This window comes from Anoplolepis gracilipes, chromosome 10 (genome assembly GCF_047496725.1).
Source record: "Anoplolepis gracilipes chromosome 10, ASM4749672v1, whole genome shotgun sequence".
Classification (NCBI taxonomy): domain Eukaryota; kingdom Metazoa; phylum Arthropoda; class Insecta; order Hymenoptera; family Formicidae; genus Anoplolepis; species Anoplolepis gracilipes.
Window position 1 is genome coordinate 10,699,285 of NC_132979.1, and position 20,842 is coordinate 10,720,126.

General features: G+C 36.4%; 1 long non-coding RNA gene and 2 pseudogenes across 1 annotated transcript; 2 read left to right on the forward strand and 1 right to left on the reverse strand.

Moving 5' to 3' along the window:
- The first annotated feature begins 2,870 nt into the window (after window positions 1–2,870).
- Window positions 2,871–3,886, forward strand: LOC140670615 (uncharacterized; annotated as a pseudogene).
- Window positions 3,887–11,081: 7,195 nt separating this feature from the next.
- Window positions 11,082–12,069, forward strand: LOC140670645 (uncharacterized; annotated as a pseudogene).
- A 6,360-nt stretch (window positions 12,070–18,429) lies between these two features.
- Window positions 18,430–19,311, reverse strand: LOC140670724 (uncharacterized). Its single transcript, XR_012047603.1, has 3 exons — window positions 18,814–19,311; window positions 18,612–18,742; window positions 18,430–18,514 (listed from the first exon to the last, which is right to left on the reverse strand). It is a non-coding gene; the product is annotated as an uncharacterized lncRNA (long non-coding RNA).
- Between the last annotated feature and the right edge of the window lie 1,531 nt (window positions 19,312–20,842).

The window sequence follows — 20,842 nt, forward strand, 5'->3', positions numbered from 1 at the left end:
GTGAAGATAACGTTGAAGTACTTCCTTATACATTTTCCATCTTTCCCCCTCGTCGCGGGTAATCGCGAGATTAAGAATACGGCACATCTCAGTATCGAGTCGCGATAAAGTAGTTCCAGGCGTCTGCACCGTATTATTATTTTCGTTAACATTTTCCAGATTTTTTTTTATCGAATTATCCGACGATGATGCGCTGGGTGCTATTTCTGGATGATGTTGATGTTGCATGCGCTGCATTCTCTCGAGATTTTCCGTAGAAATTAAAACCATTTTTTTAGCTCTTTCCATTATTCAAATATCGTAATCGTTAATGCTTTACTTTTTATTCAGAAAAAAACTGATATAAAAAGTTGTATAATTTTTCATTTCCCGATAATCCGTGATAATATAATCTCGAGTAAAGGAGCAATAAGATAGGGTAAGAATCCTCCCCGTTGTACCAATAGCTTTCTTCTGCCTCTCCAATTACCTCGTTTTGTCGCGACGTATCATAGGATGGTTTTATGCTTGGCTAATCGTCTTTTTTCGTTACTTCCAAGTGGTACGTTTCCTTTGAGCGTATTATAAGCGCACTCTTGTATGCACTTTATTAGTTTATTATCTGCAGTGCGTAAGAAAGACACTCTTTGATTTTTTTTCAGATAGCACAGTTTTCAAAAGACATGCGTTTCGCTCGCCGATTGATCGTCTAGCAGTTTTTATTGCTCCGTCCGACGAATTCCGCGACGTCAGTGACGAAGGATATTTATTCTCTTTTACCATTACGATGTAATAGCGCGACTGGCAAGATGCGTATGTAATCACCTTCCTTTTATATATCCTCTCCTCTATTGTTCGATCTACGAGGTACGTAGACGTAATGCAATGAATCGTCGGGAAAGATACACGTCCGAAATCGATATTCGTCTGGAGTCGATTGTTTCAAATCAAGCAATAAATACCCATGTGGTCTCGAGGTTGCGTCGTAGTATGCTTCTTCCATAAACTTTGGGTCGTCGGGATATACTTGACATGCTAAATGACGAATTTGGGCACGATCACGCGGATTTTTGAAAACAACTATATAATTTGCGTTAAGAGATATGTCACGCTGTCCACGCCCCTGATGGAACAGATTTTGCGAGATAAGAATAACATTGAAATTCTTATGATGGCTTCCTTTCATAAACAGATCCACGATAGCACGATGATGATTCTCTCATAAGATCGTCGATTATTACCAATTTCGGAGAAAGCGGATCGTTAGAATAATCTTCCGGGCGCGGCAATCCCTCTCGAAATTCGATTATATTTTTTTTCGCGTTTCTCAAAGTATTATTACCGCTAAAGTATTCGCTTCTTTGCGCGCTTTTCTCTTCTACTTCTCTTTCACTCACAGCGTGTTGTAAGCATTGATACGCATCTTGCCACTCGGCGTAATAAAATAAAATTCTCTCGAATCGTACATCGGACATGATTGATAAACTTCGAAGGAAAGTTTCCACGAAAATCGTTTTTCCGCATCCCGTAGGACCGCAAACGATCGACGTCCAAGGATGTTTCCAGCATACATCCATTTTGCAAAATGAGCGATTGCGCATTTACACACGAATTCATAAATGAAATAAGTTCAGCGTCACCCTTACAAATAATAATAAGCTTGTTAAAAATGCGCATGCGCAATAAATTTTTAATGTTAAACGTTGGAATGCAGAGGAATAAGCTTATCCACGCTTCGGGGCCCTCCACCCGCGGCGGTCGCGTGCTCGCGCTAGCGAATATCTCGGTGAGCGTAATGGCGCGGTGATAAGCTGTATCTTTAGTAAAAATCTCTCACCAGCATATACAGGGTGGACCATTTTAATCCATCCAGTCGAATATCTCGAAAACCAAGCTCAGGAGAGAAAAATGTTTCAGATAAAAGTTATATGGTTTCGAGGGGGCCATAAGATGGTACCATTGGTTTGACCTTTAAAAGTCATTTGAAGGTCACGTGAAGGTCATTTCAAGTTTTTTAAATGGCATACCCTATTTTTTATTACATATTCTTGTAGCTGACCTCGAGAGCTTTCCAAAACACTATAATCAAATGTTTCTTCATTGAGTACTTTTCGAGTTATAAATCTCCAAAGTTGCAGTTTGCAAAAATTCAAAATATCTCGTAAAATATTCACTTTCCGATCGTCTTATCTTACATGATCCAGCCAGTCAAAGCAAGATCTAGGCATGATCCAACCAGTAAAGATAAGATCCGAGTATGATCCAACCAGTAAAAGCAAGATCTGAGCATAATGCAGCCAGTAAAGGTAAGATTCGAACATGCTCCATACCCTACACACACACGCGTACGTGCACACACTTTACATACACTTGCACACACCCTACACACATATTCCACACACACTCACACATAGGTTATGTGACATAACCTACACGCATGTACACACACTTTACATGCTCTTACACACACCACACAAACACTCCACACACATACACACACACATTCCGCATACATTCACACATAACCTATACACATACACATACCTCACACACACTTATACATACACATCCCACATTTATATACACACAGATAATCGGCTCATATAGACGATTGCTACAAATCCTGTTCGCAGAAGTAAAAACCTGATTGATCCCTTGATTGTTCTTGATGTTCTACTCATCTCAAATAGTTTATTTTTGAAATAATATACCCTCTATTGTTTCCAAAGAAAATATCGACCAGAAAATTTATTTGTCACTATTTAGGAATCAATTGATTACGAAAATCTCTTCCACTGTTGATCGGAGTATCAAACTTTATTACTTACAATCAGAGGCTTACGTCTGCCGACAATACCTATGGCTGATTATCGTCCCTCAGAGATTGTTGATATTCTCCTTGGTCTCGGAAAATGTCAACTAAATTATCATGAAGCTTCGCGAGTTTACCGGAATCGTTACCTCGAAACAGAACAACATCCGAATCATACTACAATCCGGGACCTCGAACTAAGAGCTCGCCAAGGCCGTTGAATGTCAAAGAACACATCATGAGTATGATGAAGATGATGTGCGTGTGCACGTTATCTTGGCATTCATTCATCTTAATCCTCATACAAGTAGTCGTATTATGGCTAGAGAAATTGGTATCCCGAGAACAACGATCTTAAGAATTTTGAAGAAAATGAAGTACCATCCTTACCATATCACGTTAACACAAGCTCTTACTCAAGCAGATATGCCGTTGCGTGTACAATTTTGTCAATGGGCACAACAGATGATCCGAGCTGATCCGAATTTCTTCTATTATGTTATGTTCTCTGATGAATCGACGTTCAAAAATAATGGTGAATTGAATAGACATAATTGCCATTATTGATCGGATGTTAACCCACATTGGCATAGATAAGAAGATAATCAACATCGCTGGAGTGTGAATGTTTGGTATGGTATTATAAATGGTTTCTTGATTGGTCCTTATTTCTTTGAAGGAAATGTTAATAGTGTAAATTTTTTGGAACTTCTCAGGGATCACAATTGCTTGAAGACGTTGATTTTCATACACGTCAAAGAATGTGGATACAAATGGGCACCACCTCATTATGCGGCAATAGTGAGAGCTTATCTAGATCAAAAATACAATGGCAGATGGATTGGGCGACGAGGGGCCATCGCATGGCCTCCACGATCACCTGATCTAACTTCACTTGATTTTTATTTTTGGGGATATATTAAAAATGTGGTTTATGAGCATGCGCCTACAACTAGAGAAGATATGATAGAGAAAATAAGAGTAGCTTGCGCAAATATACCGCGAGCTGTCTTATTCAAAACGGTCAGGCACTTCGAAAATAGGTTGGAATTATGTATTCAAGCCAATGGAGATAATTTTGAACAGTTCCTTTGATAAAGATCTTACCTTGACTGGTTGGATTATACTCGGATCTTATCTTTATTGGTTGGATCATGCCTAGATCTTGCCTTGACTGACTGGATCATACTCGGATCTTACCTTCACTGGCTACATCATGCCTAGATCTTACCTTCACTGATTGGATCATGTCCAGATCTTGCCTTGACTGGTTGGATCATACTCGGATCTTGTTTTTACTGGTTGGATCATGCCTAGATCTTGTCTTGACTGGCTGGATTATACTCGGATCTTACCTTCACTGACTACATCATGCCTAGATCTTACCTTCACTGGTTGGATCATGTCCAGATCTTGCCTTGACTGGTTGGATCATACTCGGATCTTATCTTTACTGGTTGGATCATGCTTAGATCTTGCCTTGATTGGCTGGATCATGTAAGATAAGACGATCGGAAAGTGAATATTTTACGAGATATTTTGAATTTTTTCAAACTGCAACTTTAGAGCTTTATAACTCGAAAAGTACTCAATGAAGAAACATTTGATTATAATGTTTTGGAAAGCTCTCGAGGTCAGCTACAAGAATATGTAATAAAAAATAGGGGATGCCATTTAAAAAACTTGAAGTGACCTTCACGTGACCTTCAAATGACTTTTAAAGGTCAAACCAATGGTACCATCTTATGGCCCCCTCGAAACCATATAACTTTTATCTGAAACATTTTTCTCTCCTGAGCTTGGTTTTCGAGATATTCGACTGGATGGATTAAAATGGTCCACCCTGTATATACTCGCGATAACAAGTGATTGAGCGTACGCGTTATTTTTAAAAAATTATTGTTTTACTAAATAAAAAATATACCACTTAAAAACTAAATTAATAAAACTAAAAAATATAAAAAGTTGGAAATAGGAGCAGTATTTTTATTAAAAATGAATTTTTTATTTTTATATTTGCATTTACATAGCATTTTTCTTATTAGCTATATTTACATTTTTCAACTAAACTAAGATTTACATTTTATTATAAAAAAAATTACAGCTATATTTAAAACTGAAATTTTATTTTACAAAACTTTACATTTTGACAATATTTATATTTTACGCGAGGTGGGCGGAAAACGTGCGCAATTCTATATTTTTACACGCAAAGTTAAAAGAGTGAACAGGAAAGTATGTTAATATCTATCAAGTTTCTGATAAATATCCGTACGGTAGAGAATATCGTTTTGTTTTTATAAATTTTCGTTTTAATAGCACAGGCGCACATCTTTTTGTTTCATCACGCGTAATTATATCATGAAACACTGTGCGCCGAATGGCTTTAAACTGAAGATTTATCCTCGATTCAGGGGTTGTTTCTTCTACTTGTTCCTTAACCTGTTCCTCTCTTTCTCTTTGTAATAATCATTCTCTAATGCTAATAAAATTAACTAAGCGCGAGTTTTCAAAGTTCAGAGTTATACCCTTTACTTTACAAACTTCACGAGTGAGTTCATCGCGTGTACGAACCACATAGGCATAAAATTTCGGTCCACCGGATACGAACGACTCTATATAGCTACCCTCGCCGTAGTTTGTGAGTTCATCCGTCATATCGCCTAAAAAATTACCCGTACGCGGTTCGTATTCCTGAGGATCGCCGGTACTCACGTATATACATGAATCGGTATCATAATACAAAACGCGGCTTTCTAATTTTTCTAAATATCCGTATAATTTTAATCTTGCTTGTGCCGTTGTGTAAGCTGCTATTACTACATTAGTAGTAGATGATGGCGAAGAGGCGATGGTACAATTGCTTCTTGCCGCATTCGTGACGAAACATATATTACCTCGTCGTTTACGGGCAATAATATCGGTTATTTCGTGTTGCGGGCTAATGAGTAGGCTCATTAATTTCTGCTGCGTTTTAACGATGTCAGTATGTGGCAAGTTTTCGCGTTGACCAAATTTTCCCTAAAAAGAATTTAACGCTAGTTTCGCGACAGAACGTAAACCGGGGTTGTGTACGATGTTATTTTTCTCAAGAGCAATACCTTCTGTTTCCTCGTACTCACGAAGATATCGCTCTTTAGCATCGTCATCCGTGCATTCGCTCGGCCAACCACTAGCCTCCTGCTTTAATTGTAAAAATGTGTTTATATATCCGGCGAATAGACCTCCCTGGCACGTGGTGTGATTATAACGAGTGACATTATACTGCCAAATCTCACTAACCTCTGTCACAAAATAACCTTTCTCAATAGCTTTCTTTAATTCGCACGATATCCATATACCTTCGAATTCGCGTTCGGAAGGTTCATGAGCACACGTGGATTGAGAAAATGTTTTGCAACAAGCACGACACAACGCGAATAATAATTTACCCTGCACGCGATAGGGTAATACAGGGTGAAAAAGATTGCGGGGAGGGAGTACTCTGCAACAAACGATTCCTTCGACCGAGTCGAAATTATATCCCGGCGATATTCCGATTAATTCCGCGCATTCCTCCCCGCCTACGTATACCGTTGGATACCCGATCGGAAAAGCACCGGTTTTCAACACATACGGGTACAGTGAACATACGTCAACGTATCGTATCTTTCTCCGTTTCCGTAATCTCGTAGCACGTCACAATATTTTCCGTGCGCCCTCCGTAGAAGGAGTGTCGAGGATCGAGCGGTTCGTTGTCTAACATTTGATGATGTTGTAAATATTCACGCATCTCAACATTTACATTTATATCGTGATCAAAGTCGCACTCCCATTTCTCTATCACCCTGTATCCCCGTGTTCGAAGACGCGATATCGTTGCGACGGTATGCTCATAACGTAAATCGTTTGTATCTGTATGATCTGACGAAAGTGGTTTATCGCGATTGACTCGAAAACATTTCGGACAACCATGCCAGAAACATCCGTGAAACTGTAACACGTAATATTGCGTTGTTCCGTTTTCCACAGACTCGTAGTATCCATCGACAAGCGTGCCGTCGGGTAAACGATATTCCCTGCTTCGCCCTGCGTGGATAATGCGATGACCGAGCTCACGCTCCTTCCACACTAACCACTGTAAAGCTTTGCGCGACTGAATATTTACACGTCTGTAACCGCCCGCAGGAATAACACTTATCTTTCGCGCAAAAAGTTTTTTCTGAATACTCTCATACACGTAGAAGCAATAGTTGTACATTCCTCGAATGGACACACATCCCCGCGCTGTAAAAAGATCTTTCTAAAAGCCATGCACGCTTGTCTAAGAATATCTACGTCATTACGGCAGTAATCCAATATTTCGCGTTGAAAATCAAACACGTAGTTCGCACGCGTCATCTCCGAGTGCCATGCCAAAAATTTTTCGCGTTCTTTCACCTGCATGGAATCAGGTGAATAATATTGTACATCGGGCAGTGGACCGACATAAGATTAATTATCGATAGTATTAAATAAGTGAAGAAAAATACCTTTATTCGAAATATCCGTCAGGCCGAAAGCCTTGGGTAATTCGAATAAACGCATCGGCATATAATTAACACTATCGATAAATTTTGTACGTCCCACCGTTAATACAACTATTTTCGTTCCGTTTAAAATTACTCGCGGCTCTAACGAGATACGGTTTTCCACGATATGATGTAAAATAAATTGAGCATCAAACGATTTAGCGTTATGTGCGATACAAATTATTTGTTTAAAATATTTTGTCGGACGTGTTACAAAATCTACAAATTCCTGTACGGGATTACGATGAAATATATATTCCCGAATCCTGCACCAACGACATCGCACCGAGGTTTCATTTATTTCGCGCATGACTCGCAAATTTGATGAGCTACGCAGAGCGTAGGCACGTGAATTTTTACATTCGTGGTACCTTGGAGCGTTTCGTCTTGCCTCGTCTCAAAGTCGTAAAACACGAATGCTATGCGGTTTTTTTTTACGTGCGGGTATACAATTATTTTCGCCGCCGTTCCTCCGTTGTTGTTGCTCCCTATTCTCTTCGATAAATTCCGCACAATAAGGATTGGAATTATCGCCACGCCGAATAGGTAACATATAACAAAGGTGGTTCAGCGATTGTAAAGAATGACACACGGCGCAATAAGCCATGTCGCATTCGTGTTGTTTATTTCTTTGAATTAACCGACCACAATCATTACAAAATCGTACAATTTCGCAAACGCTTTTTTGCGATTTTCCATCGTATGATTTCCGCGCACGGCGACGCTCCAAGCACTCACGATTAAAAAATCCCCGTCCACAATTATCGCATCTAATATGTGGCGTATCAGTTTGCTCGCACGGCGGCATCGCGTTACATCGCGGACATTTGTTAGAGCATGGATGCTCCCCCTTATCGGAGCGATAACTTAAATTACACGGAACGCACTATCCTCTCCCACCCGCGGCGGCCCTTAAATTTAAAATTACGTCGAAATACTTTATGTCCGGATGAAATAATATATTTAAGCACGTTCTTGTCTCTCGCTGTAGAGAGGCTAAGAATTCAACCCCGTTGTACAACGGTTTACCGCCCCGACCAAAAGTAACGATATTATATATCACTATAGCAATATTATCCCCGAAGAGATATTGTTGAAAGCGTTCGATTTTGGGAATTCCGCTTCCTTCCTCAGGAATCGTGACACCTGCATTCCTCGTAAGTTGCAACGCTAAGTCGCGTTGTAACACAGAGTTTTGTCGTCTCACTGCGTTCCATTTTTCATGTAACTCTCCCGTGCGCAAATTTCCACGCTCGTTAAAAATTTGAGCGAATACAAGCGCACGAGGGAGACATAAATTGTCCGAATTGGAAATCGTTAAAATCGAACGCTTAACAATAATATCCCGTGTAAGTGCGTTACGTCCGCGTCCCTGAGGAGGAGTAACTTTAGAAACGCGGATATTAAACGCTAGAGCTATATCATGACCGTCGCAACTTTGCGCTAACGAACTTACAAGATTCCAAATATTCTCGTAAGTCAAGTCGCGAAATGGTCGGAACGATATACCTGCGGGTCCACGCGTAAAATTTCCGGAATCAAAAGTCATCCCGACGTAATCACCTGGTACGCACGAACGCGTTACGTACGTGTGAAGTTCCCGAAACGCGTTCTCTAGCCAGTTATATACATTAGCCCTTTCGGGTACGGGTCGGATACGAAAACTAATTTCGAGTCCCTCTATACCGAAATTTTTAAATTGGCGCACGTTTTCCGATAATAATACAATATTTCTAAAATTATTTTCTACCTGATCGCCAGTATATACACCCTCTTCTTCTCTTCTATCGGGCTCGTTTTCCGCAGCGTCAAGTGTTTCCTCATCTGTATGCGACTGATTTTCTTCTTCTCCTACGCGTACTTGTTGATGTTGTTGACGCATGTCTTACGCCTTTATTATGCGATGTTTTCTCATTAATTTCGTTTTTATTTATTTATAATTCATTTATTTAATTTATATATTATGCTGAAGAGGATTCAAAACATGAATCGAAACGTTCAAATTTTTATTATAATTTCCGTCATTCTATAGAATGTTACTAATGTACTTAATGTCAATATACTTGCGACACATCACCTATATAAAAAACTTACAATTTTATATTCACATCTCTTCGCTCCTATTGCCTCTTTCTTACTTACTTATTAATATTTTTTACTTACTTGCAATCTGGGAGAATATGACCATTTTGTCAATCGAGCTAACTTCTCCGGAAAGCGATTCCTCTGTGTCATTCTCTTCCCCCTCCGTTAAATCGATAACAGGAGGTTCTGGGGTTAACACTATGCGAGCCCGTCCTGAAATGTACGGTATTTTAAAATTTGAAAAATAATATTTTGTTTTTATCATTTTTTGTTTTTCATCAATTTTTTGTTTTTCATCAATTTTTTGTTTGTCATCAACGCTATAAAATATGTGTTAAAACTTACGTGAAGGTTCCGCCTCTGGCGACGTGTCTGCTTGTCGTCTCCTGCGTAAACTTAATCTACCGGTTCGATCTTCGTTTATTCGAGGGAGACGATTTCCTTCGACTCTCGCGATCGCGATCGGACGCGTTGAGTCTAAAAATTGTTTGATTTAGATAACATATTTTATAATTTTAAACCCGATAAAAGTAAAAATAAAAACTTACCATTCGAATTCTGGAGAAATCGATGAAAATGCAGCCGAAGAAATTCTATGTGCCCACCAGCATCGCTCTCTTCCTCACCAAAACAGATCCGCGATTCGATAACTTCTCCGGCGATATTCAAAAGTTCGCGAAAATTGCAAAAATGCCCTAGGCGGAATAATACCGCGAGCACCACGTTAAGACACTCGCCAGCGAACTTTTCGAAGACGCTATAATTTTTTTCGTCGTCGCTTGTTAATCCCGATAACAATTTATCAAATTTCTGGCCGCATAAACTCTGTGCCAGTGAAAGGCAAATTTCTACAACGTTTTTAAGATTCGACATGATAATTAATTATTTGCACTGTAACTCGCGTGATGGATAAAATTCAAATTCGGAATTTGAAATGTACTTTTTCCAATACGGAGAACCATATTTATACATTTTAAAGAAGACGCCTCTTTAGGAAGAGGGGAAAATTCTTTGATTTTGCATTGGTCGGATTGTTAAACAAAATGCGATAGGACAATACAATGCAAAACTTTCGAAAAAATGTTTTATTATTATATTTTCTTCTTTTATGATGGATTAACGGTAAGTTCAAAGAAAGTTTTGGAAATAATCTATTTCCCACGTTTACATTTCTTTTTTTGTTACGTACGGTAATAAACGAATATTCCTTTTTTGTTACGCGAAGTAATCTTTATTATTTTCTTTATTTTCCCGGCGGCTAGCTATAAGAAATATGTCATGAAAAAATTTTAGAAAAACCAACAAGCAATAAATAAATATCTTTTTTTTTATAACTTTTATATGTGACGCAAGGTTTTGTTTTATTTCTTGGCACTCTTTAGAAATTCTTTCTCTAAATTTATATATATATATTGAATACAATTTTATTTATTTATATATATATATATGAAAAATTTTCTTTTATTATATTTTTCTCGATTTTTGTAAAACTACGTTATAAAAATATTATTCTCTGAACTTTAGATGCGACACAGGCAAGCAATGGAGAGTAACGTACATTTTTATAATCTATTTTTTAAATTGATTTAAAATTCCATACACATATAATTTTTTATTATTCTGCACGCGCATTTTCCCCACCACTTTTTTATTTCATCTTTCTAATTTAAGTATTCGGGAAAATTAAGTTCAGTCGTTTCCTGCCATCCGAACTAGCAAGTTCAACTGTAAAAGTTCGTTGTTTTTGTTTGTATTCTGAGCGTGATTATTCGAACTTCGATTTTCTACGCAGAAGCAGCTATCATGGACAATCGTAAGGAAATTTCAAATTTCAAGAAATCCTTGTATTCAGTCAGCGCTTCTAAGTCAGAATGCAATTTCGTGGGAAAAATCAAACTGCAACGTATGTTGTTATCTACAACATATGGCCTGAATTCATCCTATACGAAGAAAATTCATGTGGGCCTTATGGCGTCGGATGGAGAGGAACTGGATTTTCTACCGATTGTTAAATTATCATCTCATAGAGCTGAAGGAATTTGCTTCGATATGGAATCGTGGCAGAAATTTCAAGAAAATATGGAACAGATGTCTTTGTACTTAAACGGTGATAAAATTAAACAGAGTACGATTATCATCGATAAAATAATAAATTTTACTACCGCATATGGTGCTAGAGCTGTGCTAGTAGCGTATCGCGAAAACGTGCAAGAAGATCTTCCTTCCGAAAACATCGAGGATACGAACGCAAACGGACCTATACCGAAGAAACGGAAAACTTACACCGTTGCGATAGTAATGCAGAGAGCAACCTTTCTGGGACTGGAAAATATAGTTGGATGTGTAAACGCTCGTTTGAATCAACTAAATTTAATTTCCAACAGTGTCAACGAATGTGCGCGATATCTAATGAACGAAATAGAGATAAATCTTCCTATCAATAGTAACATTAATAACAGTATTATAAAACTTCTGATCAAGAGTAATAGCAAGGAAATAGAACGTAGTTCGCATTAAAGCTCGCAGCTAAAAGATTTATCATTTCTCGATATATACTTTGAAATAACATTTTTAGAAATAATTTCGCTTTACCTCAATCAAATTGTACATATGATAGTAACAAAACGAAAATTATAATCATTATCCCAGGAATATTTTCTTCAATTATTTATTTTGTAAAAACTTCTTGAATAATTTTGATTTTGTAAAAAATTTTAAATATAAACGTTACATATTTGTACATTTAAATCTATTGTCGATTTCTTTCACCCACTCCTCTTTCCCATTTTACATATAAGTAGTTCCGTTACTTTTATTGTTGAAAGAGGATGTTCCGCAACCTCTTTCAACAATAGGCGCTCATCGTAATATAAGACACCGATAATACTATTTCTTTCGTCATACCATCGCGTTTGACATAACCTGCACGTTCCTGTTATTATCTTTTTTTCATTTTCACAGGCATGACGTTATACATGGTCAACTACCATGTGATGTCATTTGTTTTGACAGGCCATACCTGCCCCACGTGCAGAACGCCAAAGCGCTTTTCCGTCTCACCACCGTCACCGTAACCGATATCGCCCCAAGAGCCATAACTGCCCCGCTTGCAGAACGTCAAAGCGCTTTTTCCTCCCTTCACCAGTACCGTAACCGATATCGGCCCAAGAGCCATACCTGCCCCACTATGTAACATAAATACCTTATCTAACCTCTACTTTAGTAAGTTCTTATTTAGCTCAGCCCACCAGGACCAGGATCAGCAATACGAAGGACCCAGGTTCAAGTCCCGAGAAAACCAGAAAATTTTTCTTACCTAAGCGCGAACCCTTCCCCCTCCAACCACCACTTTTTTTCTGTCAGTCCCGGTGGTGGTGGGGGAAACCACCAGACACCCCCCGCGATGTCCGAGGGCGCGGTGGTGAGGGTTTGTTTTGACGGGCCATACCTGCCTCATTACTACTCGTACGGCACTCGGCGCTCGAGCGTCGCGCTTGCGCAAGATAGGTCGCGTTCCTCAGAAGTGGGAATAGTGAGTATATAAGAACAAGAGTATATAAGAACTGTCGAGACTTACGTTTTTTTTGTATCAGTGTGTACTGGTGAGCAAAGAAGGGAGCGTACCTGTCTTCCAAATGATCTCAGCCGATCACAGAGCTGTAATAATTGCTTTTTTTTACGCAATATTATTGTTAAAGGTGTTTCTCCTCCACCTGTAATTGTATCTGACTTCGGATGGGCCATTTTAATCGCTGCGTCAGATGTCTTCGCAAAGTGCGTTGACTTTAGATTATCTGCAAAAATGTTACAGTGTAATCATAGGTAACATCAATGTACTTCCATCTTGTTACATCAGACTAGATGTTAGTCATCTAGTTCATATGGTAGCAAGATGGAAATGCCTCAAGGGCAGAGAAAAAATAACGGTGCGAGCATTTAATCTCCGCTGCATTAGTCAAATGTATCAAATGAATACTTTTACAGAAATAGAATATGCAATAACATCATTATTATGCGTAGCACTCAGTAAAACTATAGGTTGTTGCACAATAAATGAAAAACAATTAAAATCTGATATCCGCATGCAATACTTAAATAATTTGATAAAAGGTAATATTACAAATGATATGAATATTAAAATAGAAACAATTGTAAATAATGATACAAACGAAGAAGTGTCTGAACCTTCTATCAATAATTTCAATAACTACGAAAGAAACTCCGATATTACTGATTGGATACATTGGAGTGATTCTGTTTTAAAATCTGCACAAAAAATCGCCGAAGAATCGGCATATGGCAATATAAATGCGTGTTACAACCCAGAATTTGCGAAACAAATGAAAATACGTTTATTGCTATATATACCTGTATGGACCGGTGTAATGCGACCATTTTTTAAAAGATCTGATGAAATTGCTACGTCTTTTGCAATCGAGGCAGAATTCTCAGATATGAAAAGTCGAGGGTTTAAGGGTCAACTTCCCATGAGAATCGACAAATTTGTCATACAACATTTGGATCTTCTGGATGCAAAAATTACCTTAGCCTCTAATAAAAAAGATATATCAAATATAAATATATCAAATAACACATTACTCACGTCAAGTGAGCAAAACATCACACATGACGATTTTAATAAAAATGATATAACTAATTCAAGTACACTTAGCGTAGACAAAGAATACAAATCTGAAAATGAAAATAATAAATATAAAGAACCACCTTTACAAAATATTTCAGACATAATTGACAGTTTTAAAAGTACATCAGAAATTTCAGTAAAAAGTATTGACACTGAATACGTCGCAGATTTACACGAGACAAGCCTGAGTTCATCTGAAACAAATCTCAGTAAATTAAATAATTTAAATGAAAAGGATGATGTTTGGAATGTATGTGAGAACTGGCACGGTTTGACAAGCTCATCTAATATTGTCGAATGTTCGCAACAAAATGTTCCAAAGAAACGGACCAAACCGTTTTATTTCTAGACAAATGTTCTAAATGGGATTTCATAAAAAACAGTAAGTCTTCCTTTAATCTACCACTTATTATTAACGGCAGCAAGTGTAAGCCTGTAAAACAAGGAAAATTAATTATTAATCTTCAAGAAACATGTGCTTTCGATTCCATTTTACAACTTGTTATCAGTGGAATCGTAACCCATGCAACATATCGCGATACAATTAATTCATCCTCGAATGATATCTTCCAATTGGCAAAATCTATATTGGAACATGGCAGATTATTATCGATACATTATAATCACCGCGCTACAATTTTACAACATTTATCTCTCTTTAACGATGCTTTAACGACGTACACTCGTGGTATTAAACGATTAAATGCAAATTGTAACGCTGCTCATTTAGCAGAATATCTGTTCAATAACAAACCGAGTTGTACTTACAACAAATCTTGCTCTTGCAATGTTGTAAATACTCGTCAGACAATTACGTGCAATATCAACGTAGACGTACTCTTACAAGAAGGTTTACAATATATACAAAAAGCTATTGACGACGCAAAAGATTTGAAATCAAAATGTCGTAATGCCTCAGCAGAATATAATATTACCTACGGAAAACATATAATAATTGACACATTCATATTTACAGATCATAAATATACTAATCGACGACTGGACATTAGGCATGATCTAAATTCATTAGCGAAAACCATTGTTTTGAATAACATAAATTATATTTTGATAGGTATAGTAAACTACATACAATACAGTGATAAAAATGGACATTATAGCGCTTTTGCATTTGCAGGTACGCGATGGTACGATTATGATGATCTGCAAAAGAAGCGCATGATTGCAAAATCTACCCAGATAATAAATCCTCATGTGATTCTATATGTGAGATGTGACTAAATATTTACGATTTTATTTTATTATTTTGATTGTTTAAAATTGCAGAATTTAAGTTTTATTTAATTTTAAAACCATAATATTAAAATATTTCAATAGGTATAGATACCAATCAAAACATAAAATTTAAAAAAAATTTTTTAAAATATACAAAATTCTAAAAAAAATAAAAAAAATTTTATAATTGATATTAACTTTCTATTTCTATTATATTTTAACTAATATTATTTTTAATATTTAGAGAATTTACGATAGATTTAGTTCTTAAATTTAATACCAAAGATTGACATAAATTTTAATATTTTAAATTAGCATGTAAGAGTAGTACGCAATATATTAGATTATAACTATGTTCTCTTAGGTAAAAATTTTTATTTTCATTATTTTAATATATATTATTTTTAAGATTTATAGATAGATTTTAGTTTATTTTTTAAATGTAGTACCTAAGATTGGCAAAAATTTCCTACGTTCCTGGAGGAGTAAAATTTTTTTCGCAATTCCAGCGTTCTGATGACAGTTCCGTTTGCACCCCGACGAGTTCTTTCGAAAGTTATAAAGGCTCGAAGCTGTAGAACCAAGAACAAAAAGGTTATGACCATTTTTAGTTATACGCGTCCGAAAATTTCTAAGTCCTTAAGGAGGTGAAATTTTTTTCGCAATTCCGGCATTCTGATGACAGTTCCGTTTGCACACCGACGAGTTCTCTCGAAAGTTATGACGGCTCGAAGCTGTAGAACCAAGAACAAAAAAGTTTTGACCCCTTTATCGAAAAATGAAGTGCCGTTTTCGAGTTAAAAAAAATTTTTTTTTAATATTTAACGGTCAGAACTATTGTTAAAAAGTATCAGGAACTATAGAACTCTTCGAGAACTATAAGATAGCATGATTTAAATGCTATTTTTTCGCATGTTGCGGTGCCACGAGAAGTTAGCACTTCATATTTTTAAAATGCCATTTTTTTTATGGTATTTTGCCGGAACTATTTCTAAAACCTATCAAGAACTGTAGAACTATTTGGGGTGCAAATGGAACTCTCGCTGAAACTTACGATTTTAAAAAATGCGGTGCCAAGTTCACAGAGGCGACGACGGCAAGGAGCAAAACATCGCCGAACACCCGGCTCTCGAAGAACGCCTCACGACCTCAAAGGACGAAATTGGTATTTTGGCTGTCGATGATCAGCCCATCACGTCGTGATCACGGCATACCTGATGCGCGGAAACAACCACCCGCTGGAAAAGTTGCGCACGCGAGAGGAGGGCCGCCCGAAAACGCACCCCGGTAAGGGGCCCTGAGGGGCCTGGCGAAAGCCGGATCCGCGGATCGCCGACGGAAGAGGATACCCCCAAGGCACCCCAGGAAGCCTTCTACCCTTGATGAGGGGGGAGACGACGACGAAGATGGACCATCCCGAAATCCCGGATCCGAGAACGATATCGCAACGAGGGACGCGAAAACCCTCAATACACCTGTGCTACCCGGCGGCGCGATAGCGTGATTGGCCGTGCGAAAGGCCACCTCTCGCGGGCGACATCGAGCGGCTTATTGATCGGCGCCGGAAAAATTCCGGCACAGTAAGACTGGCACGGCTGATCCAAATAGAGCGCTAGAGCTCGAAAGCGTTTTGTAAGCCAGAAAAAGAGAGAGAATGAGACGGACGATACGAGCGAAGAGAGTATCCCGTTTGGACACGGAACGATTGGACACGTAGTATTGGACACGTTCAGATTGGACATCGCACGATTGGACACATACTTTGCACGATTGGATACCGCACGATTGGACACACTTTGCATGATTGCTCAATAAATACGTGACACGATAAATACGTGATACAATAAGTATACAATATAATAAGACAGTATAAATGTACAATATAATCGCAATGTTAAGTGCGATTATATAAACTCGATAATTTCTTAAGTTACATTCTAATGCAATGTAGAAATATTTTTACAAAATTTATTTATTTAGAAAATATGATAATATGAATTTGTTTAATCAGAGAAAATAATGCGTAGTTTTTGATGAAGTAATCTTATGTAAATTAAGGAATGAAAAAATACGTTTTAAGATAAATCAGTATGACTTGTATTACAAAAACATATTAAATAAATGATAAATTAAAATTAATATTCCATATAAATAAAATTATAATAACTGAATTCGGCGAGTGGAATAGAAATATTAATCATTAACAATTTAATTGTGTAGTATTAAGGTAGGAAAAAAAACCTTAAAAAATTTTTAATTTCGATAAAACTATATAATATGTAGAGTTTTATATTAATTTCTTAACTTGCAATACATACATAATATGTAGGTACATAAATTTAGAAATATTTAATTCCGGCCTGAAAATGTTTCTAGGGTGAAACCATACCTCATATGAAGAGTAGTTTTTTTATATATCTTGAAAATTATTCGAGATATCGAAATATGTTTCATACAAAAGTTTCATGATAAAAACACCTCTATTTGACTAGATTAATAAAATTTTTTTCCAAGATTTAAAAAAAATATTTTTAAATTATTTTTTTTTAATTGTATTAATATGGTTAAATAGAGGACTTTTTATCATAAAACTTTTATATAAAACATTTTTCGATATCTCTAATAATTTTCGAGGTATATAGAGAAAACCGAAAAACTACTCTATATATATATAAGGGATAGTTTCATCTCTTAGAATCATTTTTGGACAGCAATTGAAAATTTCTAAATTCATCTATTTACCCTCTATATGTGTGCAAAGTTTCATTAAAATCAGAATTTCCGGGTTCGCGAGGTTCCCTTGTTAGTGATAATAGAGCACTTGGATTTTTCTGTTATTATCTCATCAATTAAAAAAAAATGCTAATTTCTCAATCATTGAGTCTACGTTTTGAAAAATAATCTCCAGAGTAATATTTTTTAATGTTGAAAATTCGTATAATATCTGTAACAAATAAATAAAAGAAATTGAAAATAATAGAACTTAATATTCCTATTTGTCGTTGATTGTACAATCATAATGTACCAAATTATAGTCTGCTAAATATAGCTATGGATATTTGTTGATTATAATTGATATTCCATTGGCTTCATTTTCAATCCATGATCGACGTATTGCCAAAGTTTCTCGCATTAAATCTCTCACATGTGCAGTGTCGCCAGCGTTCTTATTTTTACCTAATTCCTTGAGAGCACTTTCTATATCTGTTTCTGTCGATTGAAACATACAAAAATATAAATAAAATGGATAACTTTTTTTTAAGTATAAATTATTTTTGTGTAAAGAAATTATTTTTCATTAACTTACACATCAGATACAATGAATGCAGCACTACTGGTTTGACTATTTATATTCTGGTTTGTAGTTCGCCCAATTTTTTTCTTCAAGTTTGGACGTCGGTTTTGTATACAAATACTCAATTGAGATTTAACAATTCCCTGTGACAAAAAAATTAAAATTTTACAATACAAATATGATTATACTACATTGCAATTTAAACACAACTTACACAAGTATTTGTACCGCCTTTCAATACTGGGTAAATGTCAACAGTGCTTCTTAAATAATTTTCGTAATTTTTTTTAGTCGGCCGCCCATTGGTTAAGTTTTCTAATTCTATGGACTAAAAATAAATAAAGGATTTTACGGCTTCAAATATCCCAACAGTTGCCAATAACTGTTCCAACTGTGGAGTCAACTTTAGCAGTGGTGCTGAAAATGAAACTGTTCCTGGTCTTTTCAATTGCAAAGATTGTTTTTGACGCATATGACTCGTTGATGGTCCATTTGCAGATTGAGCAATTTTACGTTGACATGATGGAGATTTGTTTGCTGGTTTTTTAAGCAATACCAAGTTTTTTCCATTATCATCGTTTTGAGATTCATCAATGGTAACCTCTGTTTTGACACGGAGTTGAAATTGAGACTTATCCGTGTTTGATCTTTTTTTATTTGTATCCTCATTTAATGATTTTTTATATGCTATTGTCTTCACAACATGTTCGAAGTTCGATTCGTTGTCATTCTCTACGATTTATTTTATTGAATAAAAAAATTAACATTATTTATCCAAATAATTAAGGGAGAGTAAAAATGCCAGTCAGGCATTTCAACAGAAAAGCTAAAATACTGGCTGAAATTGTTTTTTAAAGCAGCATTGTTCATTTATTTTATCTAACAAACGTCTTCGATTTTTCTTTTATATATTTTTAAAAATATATAAAATTAATTTTTTATATTTCTTAATTTTTTTTATTAATAAAAAATATGTTTGAGAAAAAAAAATTACTACATTTGAAGCAAGAAGCCGGCCTATAATCGACATTCTTTTTCTCTTTTCTAATATCAAATTTATGTATATGTAACAAGAAATATTATTTTAGCAATTATGTCCTCAATTACTTACCTCAAGTGGATCAGAAGAAACAGAATATACCATAACGGCTGAATCTGTTTTCGACATTTTTGAAGATGAATCTTTGCATAAAACGGGCAGATCTATAGTTAATGAACTGCCTTTCGGTAATACTTCATCAGACAATAAATTACTAGCAATCACAGTCTGCGGTAAATTGATTAAAATTACACGCACGTCTTCCTTGTCTTTAACCTCATCGTCTTCTTCAATGTCATACCGTTGATTATTCCTATCAGGATCCATTCGTTATAGAACAATTGATTTTCAATCATTGATTGAAGCAAAATATCAGTTTTACTAGCTGATTCGAGACTTCGACAAATGGCTTCAAGATCCGATACATTCGCAGTTTTTGTGTATCTCATTGCTTTGCACCGATCTCCGATAATACAAAACACTTTTTTATTCATTTCTTTCACTTTACACACAATATTACCAAAATAAGATCACTTAATAAGACCACAAAAATTATCGAAAGACACGATGCGTATTATGTAGAAAGCCTCGTAAGGAGACAAAGGCAAACTCTATTACGTGACTCACGCCCCTATCCTATCAGCTCGTGATGAAGCTCTCTAGTATTATGTTTTGAAACAGTGGACTGTGTAACTTTGGACATGCGCGCCAAGGATTTCGCGCATTGATATTAAGTAAACAACACTTATGGTTTCTGCACATAGAACGCGGTAACGCTTGCCACACGGCAAGAAACGACGAGTTATCTCCTCAATTTTTGGATCTTGTGGAAATACAAGTTGATTGGATATCGCGCTGAATTTTGCCGCGCGGCAAGCGCTTCCTGTATGCAAGAGCCATTAGCTTGAGGCGCCACGACGTCACTGTCTCACGCACACAATGTCTTCAATGTGTGTGTGATATCACATGATGATTCTAGCGTTGAGTGTAGCATCGAATCAACGCCGTTGTCGGTGCGCGGCAAAATAAAGTATTATACTTTATTATATATCTGTATCTATATATATATATATATATATATATATATATATATATATATATAGATACAGATATATAATAAAGATACAGACAGAATGTCCTATGTTGTTTAATACAAATTGTCTAACGAATATCTAATATCACTTATGCACGAGATATTTCGCTA